Raw genomic sequence first — 11998 nt, 5'->3', positions numbered from 1 at the left:
TGGGGTACAGTACTGGTGGGGATGGGTCTCGCTATAACACTGGGGTACAGTACTGGTGGGGGTGGGTCTGTCACTCTAACAGTGGGGTACAGTACTGGTGGGGGTGGGTCTGTCACTCTAGCAGTGGGGTACAGTACTGGTGGGGGTGGGTCTGTCACTCTAACAGTGGGGTACAGTACTGGTGGGGGTGGGTCTGTCACTCTAACAGTGGGGTACAGTACTGGTGGGGGTGGGTCTGTCACTCTCGCAGTGGGGTACAGTACTGGTGGGGACATTGCCGTCACTATGGATCTCTGGTAAATATGAGGTTAATTTAAGGAAGATGACAATTACTGACATGATGAATGATGAGGAAGAGTCTGTGACCTGATAACTCCAGAGAGTTGCATGTCAGATTGGCCAAGGAAGTCTCTTATCAATGTTCTGTGTCAGACAGAAAAACAGTTCTGCAGTAAAATGATGCCTTTTTTTTGCTCTTGCTGCCCTCCACCAGGTAAAAATGGTGAACTGCTGCCAACCACGGAGGAAGCAGAGGAGCTGGAGCGTGCACTGGAGGCGGTGACGTCGTATGCTGCCTCACTCGAGTGTCTCAGTTCTATTGGTGAGCTGGGGCACACAGACGGAGACGGTGACCAGGAGCTGTCGGGCAGAGGGATCGGTGTGTTTGTCGCCGCAGGGATGCCAGCCCTCAGCAGGGCAGTCAACAACGAACTGGGAGACCTTCTCAACGGCCGCATCTCCACAGAGAACTTCTCCAGCCTGGAGCTGGACGAGAACCTCCTCCATCATCCGTCTGCACTGTCCAGCCCGGCTGGTTCCCTGGGGAGTCAGGCACAGGGCACCTATCCTTCCCCTTCGGATGTGGGCCTTTCCTCTGCCGCCTTGGTCAACCAGAGCGGGCTCGCCGAGCGGGCCCACCAGTCCCATTTCCATAGCCTCCGGGGGGATGCCAGCCACACCTCTCCCAGGAGCCACCTGCTGGGCAAAGCCGAGGACCTGATCTCCCCTCGGCCGCACTACGGCAGCGAGCACTCGCGCTCATCCCCCTATAGTAGCGAGCATGTGCCATCACCCTATAGTGACAATGTAACCCCCCCTCCCCGCCCCCCTCCCTACCCTGGGGACAGCCTCACCACCCCCTACCCCCCTGACGTGACGCTGCTCCCCGCCCACGTCCTGCCAGCCCAGCTGGTCAGCTCGCGACCCCAGTGGGGTACCATCAGCCTGAGCGACCCGACCTCCTTCAGTGGCCTGATCTCCTCCGGGGCCGAGGGCCACCTGCTGTCCACCTCCCTCTCCACCCCTCTCTCAACGCCTCACTCGCCCTCCACGCACACGGCCTTCTCCAGCGCCACGCCTGGCGGCGCTGTCCTCCTTCCAGGCCTGACCCAGGCCGGTTTCAGCGACGGCGTCTCCGCAATGGGACCCTCCTCTCCCCCCGACCTGCCGACGTCCAATCCCACCAAACAGCAGCTCCCCCAGTTCAGCGCCGCCTTCGGCCCCCAGCTCACCTCCCATAGCGGCATCCCCAAGGACGTTCAGCCGACCCACAGCTCAATAGCGCCCCCGACGGGCTTCTCGGTAACTGCAGCCGCCGCCAGCACGAACAATGCCACGGCTCCATTTAGCACTCCGCAGTGAACCTCCTCGGGATTGCTGTACCAACAGGCCACCTGTTTTTTGGCTTTCACACCAGGGTCGAGATGTTCCCCTGATTTTTCTACCGTGTCTTGGAGCTTTAAGGGTATTGTCTAGTTTTTTAAAAAAAAAAACCTACCTACGTAAGGGTGGAGGGAGAAAACAGCTCAGTAAGATGGTTTGGGGAGAAGGTAGCTTGTGACTGGGCTGAGATGCCAGTGATTCCTAACCCTCTTGCTCTTGGGTAATGAGGAATTTTTGCTGATTTACATTAAATTCCTCCATCCTCGATTTGTTCATTTTGCCTCCCATCTCCAAAAGGTAGAGATCCAATCTGCCTTTCGTTATCATTCTGTTAAGATGTTTTCCGTACGACTGACCTATCCAAGTCACCTTGTGCACCTGATTTAACTTGATTTGACAGGCCTTTCCCAGTCAAACTTTCTCACTCGCCCAACCCCGCCCTCCAACCCCGTGAATGCTCCCCTGTCACTGGCATCTCTGTCGAAATCAGCTTTTTGAAGTGAACTTGCGGTCAAACCATGGCAAAGATTGCGTGCAGACCTGAACCTCTGCCTACCTTTTACAGGGCCTGGCCATTGCTCACCCGGGTACATTGCCAACCAGCCACTAGGAGTTCAGGTGACTTCCTTTCCACCAAGCCAGCGCCTTGTGTGCTTTTTTTGAAAAGGGGGAATTGCTGACATCCTTTCCCCCTTCCTTTTCAGGGCTTAAAAAAAAAAGAGCGTAATACATTCAGTTTGAGTATATTTTTTATGTAAATACATTAGTACATTTTATGACGAGATTACTTATCTATAAAACCATTAATGGCGCACTGTTAAATATCAAACTCAAATGTAGATGTTTGGCTCATATATGAAAGAAAATCTCTCCCTCATACACACAAAATATAGATTCTGGATTAGATCCCACAGTCTCCGCACGTACCCCCCCCTTCCCCCAAAGTTGCTGTGACATTCTTAAGCGAGGTGGCTGAACTAACTTGTCATTTATCTGCTAACATGCAATCCTGAAACACAGTCTGAAGTCTTCAATGTGTGGACTACTAACACGGAAATCCGATCAGCCTGCACGGCCACTTCAGGGCACTTTTTATTTTAAAAAATTGTAGTAATTACACAGGCTCCTCAGTTTAAAGCCATGATTGGGTGTTGTCATTCTCACCTACCCACCCAAGCGTTGCATCTTTATTTTCCTTCCCCCTTCCTCTACCTGCTGTTCCCCGGCACCCTCCTCCTTCAACCCTGGGCCACTTTCCTGACCCCGTAACACCAGCAGAGCTTGAGCAGCACCTGAGTGCTAACCCCATCAAATCCCTTCGCCCTCCTCCTTCAGCCTGGTCCTGTGAGGGGCACCACCAGGTTTGGCAGAAGCAGTTTGACAAAATCGCAAGCCCAGCACCTTAGACTTGAGCAGTCACCAGTTACCAGTTGGCCACTAAAGCTTCCTGTTCTGTTTTTTTTTTTAATTAACTTGGGATGTTGGGGCATGGAGAGTCTCCCTTGGGTATTTTTTAAATTATTGGTGTGAGGGGCAGCAGAGAGGTTGTGAAACCGTTTTTGGGTCTGGTACGCAGGGAGAGGCCAGCATTTTTCCTGCTGGCTCAGTGACGCCTGCAACCCTTGTGAAGCAAGGGTCTCGGGACACCCCCCCCTTCACCCGCATTGGAACACAATCTGCATCAAAGCGCCTTAAGCACTGCAGGGTCCAGATTCCCCCCCCCCCGCCCCCACGCTGGTCTAGCACTTTTGACAACTGACACTCAGTGGTTACTTCATGTGCAGTCTGGGACTGCTCACCCCTGGCTCCCAGAGTTTATTGTATTGCCCCTGAGGTCCGCAAAGGCCAGCAGATACGTGTGGGGCACGGTCCCGCCCAATGGTACCACCCGCCGTGTCTGCTGCAATGCACCCAGTGTCTTATAATGCCAAATATGTTCGATTTTTAGAGAGTAAACTTTATTTATGACCAGAATGGTCTGAATGTGTCTAAAATGTATCCTACGGGCTGTACTGTTGTACCTCCTGTAGAGTTTTTAAAGAAGATGCTTCAATGAGCTAGCCCCCAGTTTTAAAATTTTTAAAAATTAATCTCATGCCTCACCTTAGCCACTCTCTCTCTCACACACACGCACACACATTTGTATATAATGCATCTATTCGAGTCTCTCAAAATCTCCCTTTTACAAACTGCGGTACCCATCGCCCTCCTGACAGCAGCCACTGGGGAGATAATCTTTGCAGTCCCCCCTCCCTTCCCCACACGTCAGACCCTCAGCTGTTACTGCACTGCCCGATTCTGTTGCCTATCCTTCCTCTCCTATGCTTTCTCGCAACTTTAAAAGGGTGAAAGTTGTTGGGTGGGCCAAAGGTTTCTACAAAACCTTGCTTTGTTTGACTGTCTTGGGCACCGACTTGTGATGAGGTTTGTGCCCTCGGAGGAACGGCCTCCAGTCTATCTCAAAGAAGGTGCAATAGGACCCCCAAGTTGCCTCAGACAGGGTGAGCGTGCTGTACATTTAAGTGTAGGACAGACCCATGGCAGACATGTTTTGTGCAAAAGCCCATTGCAATATTATACATGCATCCCTCTTCTTTCAAAAATAAAAATCATGCATTCTCAACCTCCCATTTTGAACACCCTGCAGCCTGGTAAACCTGATGTTCCCTCATCATGGAATATACAATCTACTTAGATCAGTAGTTTACTTGATTGATTGCCATAATGAAGTGATTCAATATTGTGTGTTGGTTTGAAAAGAGCAATATCTATTTTAATAATACTATCAGATTTGCATTGGCGGGAGGGAGGGAGCAGTAGATCTCCGCCGTGTGGTCTGTCGGCTAGTAGCTCTGTTCAGCTGGTCCGGTTGCTTTGTCGGATCAGAAAATTATAGGACTCTCCACTGGCAGCGTAGGTCGCGGTCCTTCGGTTTTTTGCAAGGGTGAAGGTGCGAAAGGGAATCATGTTTAACTGTCAGGAGAGCAAGTTGCAGGATTTCACTTGTTAACTGACTCACTGGTGGGCGAGAATTACATTCGATTTGTTCCAGACACGATACTCTTGCCTGACCTGAGGTGGCGGGGGAGGCAATCTTTGCCCAAATAGTCTGCAATGTAGATTAAGAACAAATCCTTTTTCAGCTGCGCTGACTGCAAAATACAACCCTTAACCTCCACCCATATGTATGACCCTCTCTCCTACAATGTGTGCATTCCTCCCTCTGATTGTCGTATCTGCGTCTCTTCGTTGCTAAGCCTTTGGTCTGGTAACCCCTAAATCTGACCTTTGCCACGAAGATTTCACTGATCTCTCGGCCCTGGACCATGTAATGTGCAAAATCTTCCACCTCGGAATCATCTGGCTGCACAAATCCCTATGTTCCACACCCATTGCCTCCTAATTTATTCCAGCTCACCGGCCTTGCTATTCTACCGAAAGATGTATTTTATTTTTCTCAGACACATTTTCTTCTCAAAGTTAAAGTGAAATATTAACTTGAGTTCAGAGAAATTTATGATTTTTAGTGTCCTGTAATGTTTAAATCATCAGTCTAAGTTGTTTGAAAATGTTGGCATACTAATGTTTTACAACTGGGCTGGTTAATACATTGATGACTAACTGTACGGGGGAAGTGGATTAGTTTGGATAGGCTGTTACAAGGAGATGAGAAGGAGGATTTGGGTGAGGGTTATTCTTCGAAACTTCTGTGCAATATCATAAATTCGGGCCATCATTGAACACCGGATGCTTTGGAGAAACTGCTACTGAGTTAGTGCGATCTTTGTTCTAAATCATCCTTCTTGACTTCATTGGTCTTTACGATGGGGAAGTGGTACTCTGGGGGCTGGCACTGTTGTGGCGTTGCGCATTTTCTTTGGCAAGGCCTTGGCCCAAGGACCTCGGCAAAGTCGATGGCGAGTGAGCACCACCGTTCCAGTTTTCAGTCGGAGAAACACCACCTAAAGTGAATGAGTTCAATGCCGCCACCACTTGTCCTGTGCCAGTTCTGCCCATACCCGCACATGGCCCTTGAATAAACTGGGATCATAAAACAGCTTGGCTGATTTCTTTAGGAGTTCAGAATGTAGTTTGGATGCAGCTTTCACAGATCAATAGCAAAGAGATGTCCTATCTTAACCTTCATCGTATTCGCACTTTTCCTCCATTGTTGAGGTAGTTGTGCTGTCCATGTGCGAGGGTGAGGGAGGCCCACGGGTCGCCAGGCACATTGTTCTATCAATGCACCACTGTGCTGGTAGTAATGATCCTACCCCGTTCCGTTTTATACCAAAGTAGTGGGATGGACAGGATCTACCCCCCTTTTTACTGTATTGAGATATATTTAATATTGAAATTATTGTAATTTTTGAACCATCTTTCGGATACCCCAGCAGTGGTGAGAGTCCAATCTTAGTCACCTGTATGTTTTTTGTTGTCTTGTCGGGCTGGTTCTTTTTCTTGTAGAAATGAGCTGTTTAGTCCCTTTAGTTTCTCGTGCCACCTCCATGTACTAGGCCAGGAGAGGCTTATCATGCTGCTGTCTTCACTGCTGACTAGGGTAATCGGGTCAGTAAATGTACTTGAAGCCACCCAAAACTGTTAACTTAGCATCGCAGCGACATCTGCATCCCTAGTTTGCAAGACCCCTCTCTGCTTATTTTAACTGAATTCGGTCCATATCATTTGCAGGGAATTGATGTGAAGGCGCTATGGATCAGTGCTATTTCCCCAGGGCAGAGTTTACCCACTCTTTGGATGAGTAAGTGTGGCATCAGTTCTGAGATTGAGTTTCACCAACCTATCGTCCCCTTGTACTGCTTTAATGCTCCATGCTTACCGTTGCTATTTCATTCATTGGTTTCAGCTATGGAATATTCAATTGTTTCCTGGCTTGCGTTTGATACCCATATAGATGTCCCCAGTAATCTAGAGTAGAGGCCTCTAACCGAATGCTCAACCTATTGTATTAAATGGAGGGTGGAGGGGAGGTCTGACCATCGGGGAAGGTTGTGTACACCTTGAGTGATTGATCTTGAAGGGTTATAATGGTGTCTTGTTCACTTGTGGTATAAACTGCGGTATCCAGGTCTCCCTCTGGCTTGAATGTTCTCCTGAGATTTCAGTGAAGCAGGAATTGGTCTGCAACTGATGTCGCTTTTGGATACGTTTTTAACCTTTAAACACATTGCACAGCCTGTGAACAGACTTTGACTTTGGATGTGGAGTAAAGATAGAGAAAAGGGAGGCGGGAGATTCGGCAGTCGCGAAACCCGGGAAACTTGATGTGGTGAGCTTGGCTTCAGGCTTCACTTTAACTCGGAGCCCCTGTTGGTGGGATGCAAGCCCCCTTTCTGTGACGGTTCCTAGGGGTCCAAGTGAAATAACAGCCCGACTGAGAAAACACGAGGGAGGCTGGCGTGCAAAGTGAAAGTGTTGTTTTAATATCATTTTTGATCTGCCCTGCACAGTCTGACACTAAACAAATTGTGAAAGTCCTTGCTTGAACCGAAGCTGGTTGCTAGATTAGTGTTACCGGTTTACCTGGAGTCATTCAGAGAGGCAGCACCTTAACCCTGCAGTGTGCAGGAGAGAATGGGCAGGCATGGTTATACCACAGGCATGACAATAATCCTGATGAATAGTGCTGGTGTAGATTAGCATGGGTCAGTAGGCCCACAACTGATAGCTGTCTCTAATACTTTAACATCTAGCTTTGGGATAAGAAGGAATGTAATGAACACAGTCTGTAATCTTCCCTGTTTCATAAAAACAGATCTTCAGTTGATACATTTGTGGTTGCTTACGTATGTTTTTAATTCTCTTTAGTTATAGCAAACCTCAAATTCTGTGTGGGGTGATGACTAAAATTGGCATAATTAACCCAAAGCAAATACCCTTGGGCATCGCATGGTATGAGTCCAAACAAAGTATGCATCAACACCATTGTCAACCAGTAAGTTGGAGATGAGGGGAGACTGGCAGTGAACAGTTTATCTGAAGAATCTCTATGATCTATAGCAATAGAATCCATAACTGAAATTACTCCAATATCCCCCGATTAAAAACAGGAGTATTCCTCCAGCACAATGTGGGGAGTGGGGGAACAGCTCCAGAATACACATTGTGTGTGACGTTGATCCCAGTCACTTTACAGTAGTGAAGTCTCTGGGTGTGATTGATGTGGGGGCTAAGAGTTAACCCAATCGCCTCCATTCTCCATGGGACGTGCCCATCGCCTTTTCTGTACATACCTGACCTGTTAATCCCCCTCTAATTGGATTGTCTGTTAATCGACAGAAGGAAGCTACTGCTTTCTCTGAATATTTATTGCATTTTGGTAGATTTATAATTTTCATGTAGATGGAAAAAAGGACATGCTGTTGAAGTTTTTCATCTTGCACTCAGCAGAATGGAGCAACAATTTATACTACACGAGAGCTGCCTTGTTGCTCCATTTGAAATTTGGTATTCTTGCTAGTCTGTCCTGGTGAATGTAAGATGAAAAGCTTTGATAAGCATGCTGTTTTTTCCAGCAATATATATATAATATATGTAAAGATATATAAAATTTATTTTGTAATCTGTAGGAGGGGGGGGATGAACAGGTAGAAGGTGAAGGATATAGGTTATGCTCGCTTCGAGAGAAGCATAAAGCCACCACGACATCCTCTAATGCCATCTTTATTCAGTGGTTTGGCGGTACAAAAATGGCAGTTCAAAGATGGTGATGAAAAGTACAAGAACACAAACTGGCTTTTTAGTGAAGGTGTGTAGATTTGTGGGATTTCTTTTTTGTGAAGGAGTGAATTATTGGCACAAAACATGCCAGCTTTCCCTCTCTTTGTTCCAAGGTCTTAACCCAAAATGCCAAAGGCTACAGATTTAAGTTTTAGGCACTTACATGTTGAAAGAGTGGGCATTCTGTGTTGTCATTGCATATCTCTCCCAGTCTTGCACTGTACATCATACCCATGCACTTATGCTACCATACTGTTTGCTCAGTAAGTCAAAGGTATGGGCATGCTTGCGTGCAGCTCCGTGACACTTTCCAGTGGTGCTTTTTGTGGTTATAATGCACATAGTGACAAAGACACCAGTGTAAAGCCTGTGCAAATATTTCTTTAGAAATTGCTGCTGAGTAGGAGACTTAACGTGTGCGTGCATAACAGGCGCACTGTGGGAGGACGTGTCTTGGTTGAGTGATCTTTGCCCGCTGCCCTCAGCTATCTAGCCCCAGTAAAGTGATGCCCAGAGGGATTGTAATGGGTGATCTTGTGTGTCTGCGGCCTTCTGGGCAGTACGCTCGAATGAGGTACCTCGGCATCGTTGTGTTAAGACTCTGTTCCAGCTGCCCCTTGTGATCCAATTTCCCCACTCGGGTCCCCCCACGAACTGAAGGAACATGCCTTTGAACCTCGGGACTTGAAGTCCTGTTTCTGTATGGCTTCAATACTATGTGCAGTAATACACATGGGGAGTACTCAAACCATCGCTTCTGAATGGAAATTGAATATGACTCATGCTGGTCATGTGTTTTTTAAGGTCAGTCAGGCAACAATGGCGTCACTAAGGCATTTATTATTTAAAACACCAGTTTAAAATGCTTCCATTTTTTAATGCAGTGTGTAAGTAATCACCCTTCTCTTCCCCCCCCCCCTCCCCCCCCCCCCCCCCACCCCAAAATAAGAGGGCATTGTTTTTAAAACATGTATTGAGATGGGCTGCATGATTTTCTGGTGCCTTGACAAGAACTCTTATCCATAACACGTCCCTTCTAAAATTAATCTCCAAGAAAATACTTTTCCTTGCAAAGAGATGGAACTTTTTTTTAAGTCAAACAAACTTGATAAAACTGCCTTTTGTAGCTATCCCCTTTGTTTAAAAAGAATTCCTGACCGCTTTTCCTTGACTCTCAGTACCACCACCTCCAATGTCAGAATCTTTTTCGGGACACTACCCCCTTTATAAGTCACTGAACCACAGTTATACTGATGCATGCGTCCCATGCCAGCTGCAGTCACCACCTTCTGTCAGATCCTCTTCTGTCAAAGGTCCAGAAAGATTGATTTATGGTTCCTTTTTGTTTTGGATATGTAGAAATTGAAGCACTTGTAGTTTGTTTTTTAATCCTCGCTGAGTCGGTCGGGGAGGGGAGAGTAGAGAGATTAACTGAAGGTGGCGCAATTCTGTCAATCTATCTGTCTCTCTCTGTATCTTTTACTGAAGAACCATATTGTAAATGGTTTTATGGTAGCAGGGATCAGAGGTTGCAGGCTACATTTCACGCATTTAACTCCTATTAGGCATATTACAGACAGCAAGCTTCAAACGCACCCACAAAAGCCCCCAGACACACTGATCTGGATGGGGATTTTTTACGCAGTCACTGGGATGTCGCAAAGCCAGAGGCTATTAAATTTAAGTCCTCAAACCTAAAGTCCACATGAGGTTTATGTGGCAGCTTCATGAATTCCACATTTCCCCCCTCAACGCGCCTAGATTTAATTTTCAGCCCCCCCCTTCCCCTCCCCACACACGACATTGCGGTTCTCACCCCAGCCGCGCAATTGGTTTGTGAGTATCAGGGATTTAATGGCAAAAAAAAAACAGTGGGAGGAGGCAGCCCGTGGAAAAAGGCCTCCAAACTGCTTCAGCATTGAGAAACAGGAGGAGGCGGCTCAAATTTCTTATACTCAATGAATGTACTGTATTTCTGTTTTTAAATGATAAGGCGAGCTAATAATTAAATTAGTCACCTTTTGTTATTGTCCCTTGTTTAATTTGTTTAAGGTATTTTTTGTATACAAAAGTTTACATTTTTAAGTATATTTTTCTGTGTACAGACTATGTAATATGTGTATAAACACTGTATGTAATATCTGTATATAGTGTGATAAATGATCTTTGTTTGGATGTACAAATAAAAACTTGCTGTGAAGAAACTCCTATTAATTATATTTATAATCTCTTCTATACACACACACATTATGCTTTTATTTCAGTGTATTAACCTGCCCCTTCTCAATCATCATAACTGCTATGAAGGATAAAGATGATCCCCTCTCTGAGAACTAACACCTAACCACTCACAAGAGGAGTACCTCGCCTCATAATCTGTAAAAGGTGAGAGAGATGTGGTACGATCTGTTCTTCGGCAACTTTCAGTGGTTAAATCAAAACTACCTGAGATTCTGTAAAGTCAACAAGTAACACTTTATTATCTAACTAACAGTGAACAGGTTGACTAAACTAGTAACCAAATACTATTCTAATGGAATACTGTTTAGATAAATATAATTCCCAGTTACTAACAAACAAATAGGATTTTTAGACACTCTAAATTACAACCAGGTTTGTTGTCTTCCGGAATATTCTGTCTTTGGTCTGGAATCTCTGTCTTTTGCTATCTTTACTATGGAGATGAGGCTTTTAAGACATAAATGCAGCTATGAAAGACAGCCAGTCTCTCTGTAGAGCTGTGAGAGATGTGTGGAGTTTGCCCATTCTCCTCATGTCTGCGTGGGTTTCCTCCGGGTGCTTCGGTTTCCTCCCACAGTCCAAAGATGTGCAGGTTAGGTTGATTGGCCAGGTTAAAAATTGCCTCTTAGAGTCCTGAGATGCGTAGGTTAGAGGGATTAGTGGGTAAAATATGTGGGGGTAGGGCCTGGGTGGGATTGTGGTCGGTGCAGACTCTGGGCCGAATGGCCTCCTTCTGCACTGTAGGGATTCTATGAGATGGTAGATGCTGTCCCAGTTTCTCACTGCCCCAGTCTCTCATACCTGTGATGACATATCCACACCCCCTACAATATGATTGGTTCTCAGGTTACCAAATTTTACAAGCACCAACATCGCAACAATAACTTTCATTTGCATAGTGCCTTCAATGTAGTAAGATGCTTTAACATGCTTCACAGGAGCATTGTCAGGCAAAATATTAACAGCAATACACCAAAGGAGCTATTAGAATCCATACAGTGCAGATGGAGGTCATTTGGCCCATCAAGTCTGTGTCAACACTCCGAAAGAGCATCTAACCCCACAAGCACACTGCCCATTACACTTTCAGGCCTTAAACTCTGGAAATCCTTCTCTAAACCACCCCGCCCCCCCCCCCGGCCTTTCTCTGCTGCTTTATGTTCCGGCTTACCAATGACCTCTTTACACTGTCCTGCAGCATGGTGGCACAGTCTGGAAGGCTGGGTCGTTCTTTTGGTTCCCGCTCCATACTCCCTTCCTGAGCTACTGGTTCCACCCCACTCCTTGGCAACAGTCTGCGATTAGGCCAGTCTGCTTGCAACCTTGGTGTCACATTTGATACTGAGATGAGCTA

The 11998-nt window shown here is 46.6% G+C and overlaps 1 pseudogene across 1 annotated transcript; it reads left to right on the top strand.

The window, feature by feature from the left end:
* The first annotated feature begins 317 nt into the window (after positions 1–317).
* On the top strand, positions 318–10595 carry LOC144490988 (INO80 complex subunit D pseudogene; annotated as a pseudogene). The gene has a single exon (XR_013497382.1). The product of XR_013497382.1 is annotated as an INO80 complex subunit D pseudogene (transcript).
* The last annotated feature ends 1403 nt before the right edge of the window (positions 10596–11998 follow it).

This window comes from Mustelus asterias, unplaced genomic scaffold (genome assembly GCF_964213995.1).
Source record: "Mustelus asterias unplaced genomic scaffold, sMusAst1.hap1.1 HAP1_SCAFFOLD_4169, whole genome shotgun sequence".
In the NCBI taxonomy this organism is placed as follows: domain Eukaryota; kingdom Metazoa; phylum Chordata; class Chondrichthyes; order Carcharhiniformes; family Triakidae; genus Mustelus; species Mustelus asterias.
Note: the sequence above shows the minus strand (reverse complement) of the source record. Positions and strands in the feature narration are given on the sequence as shown.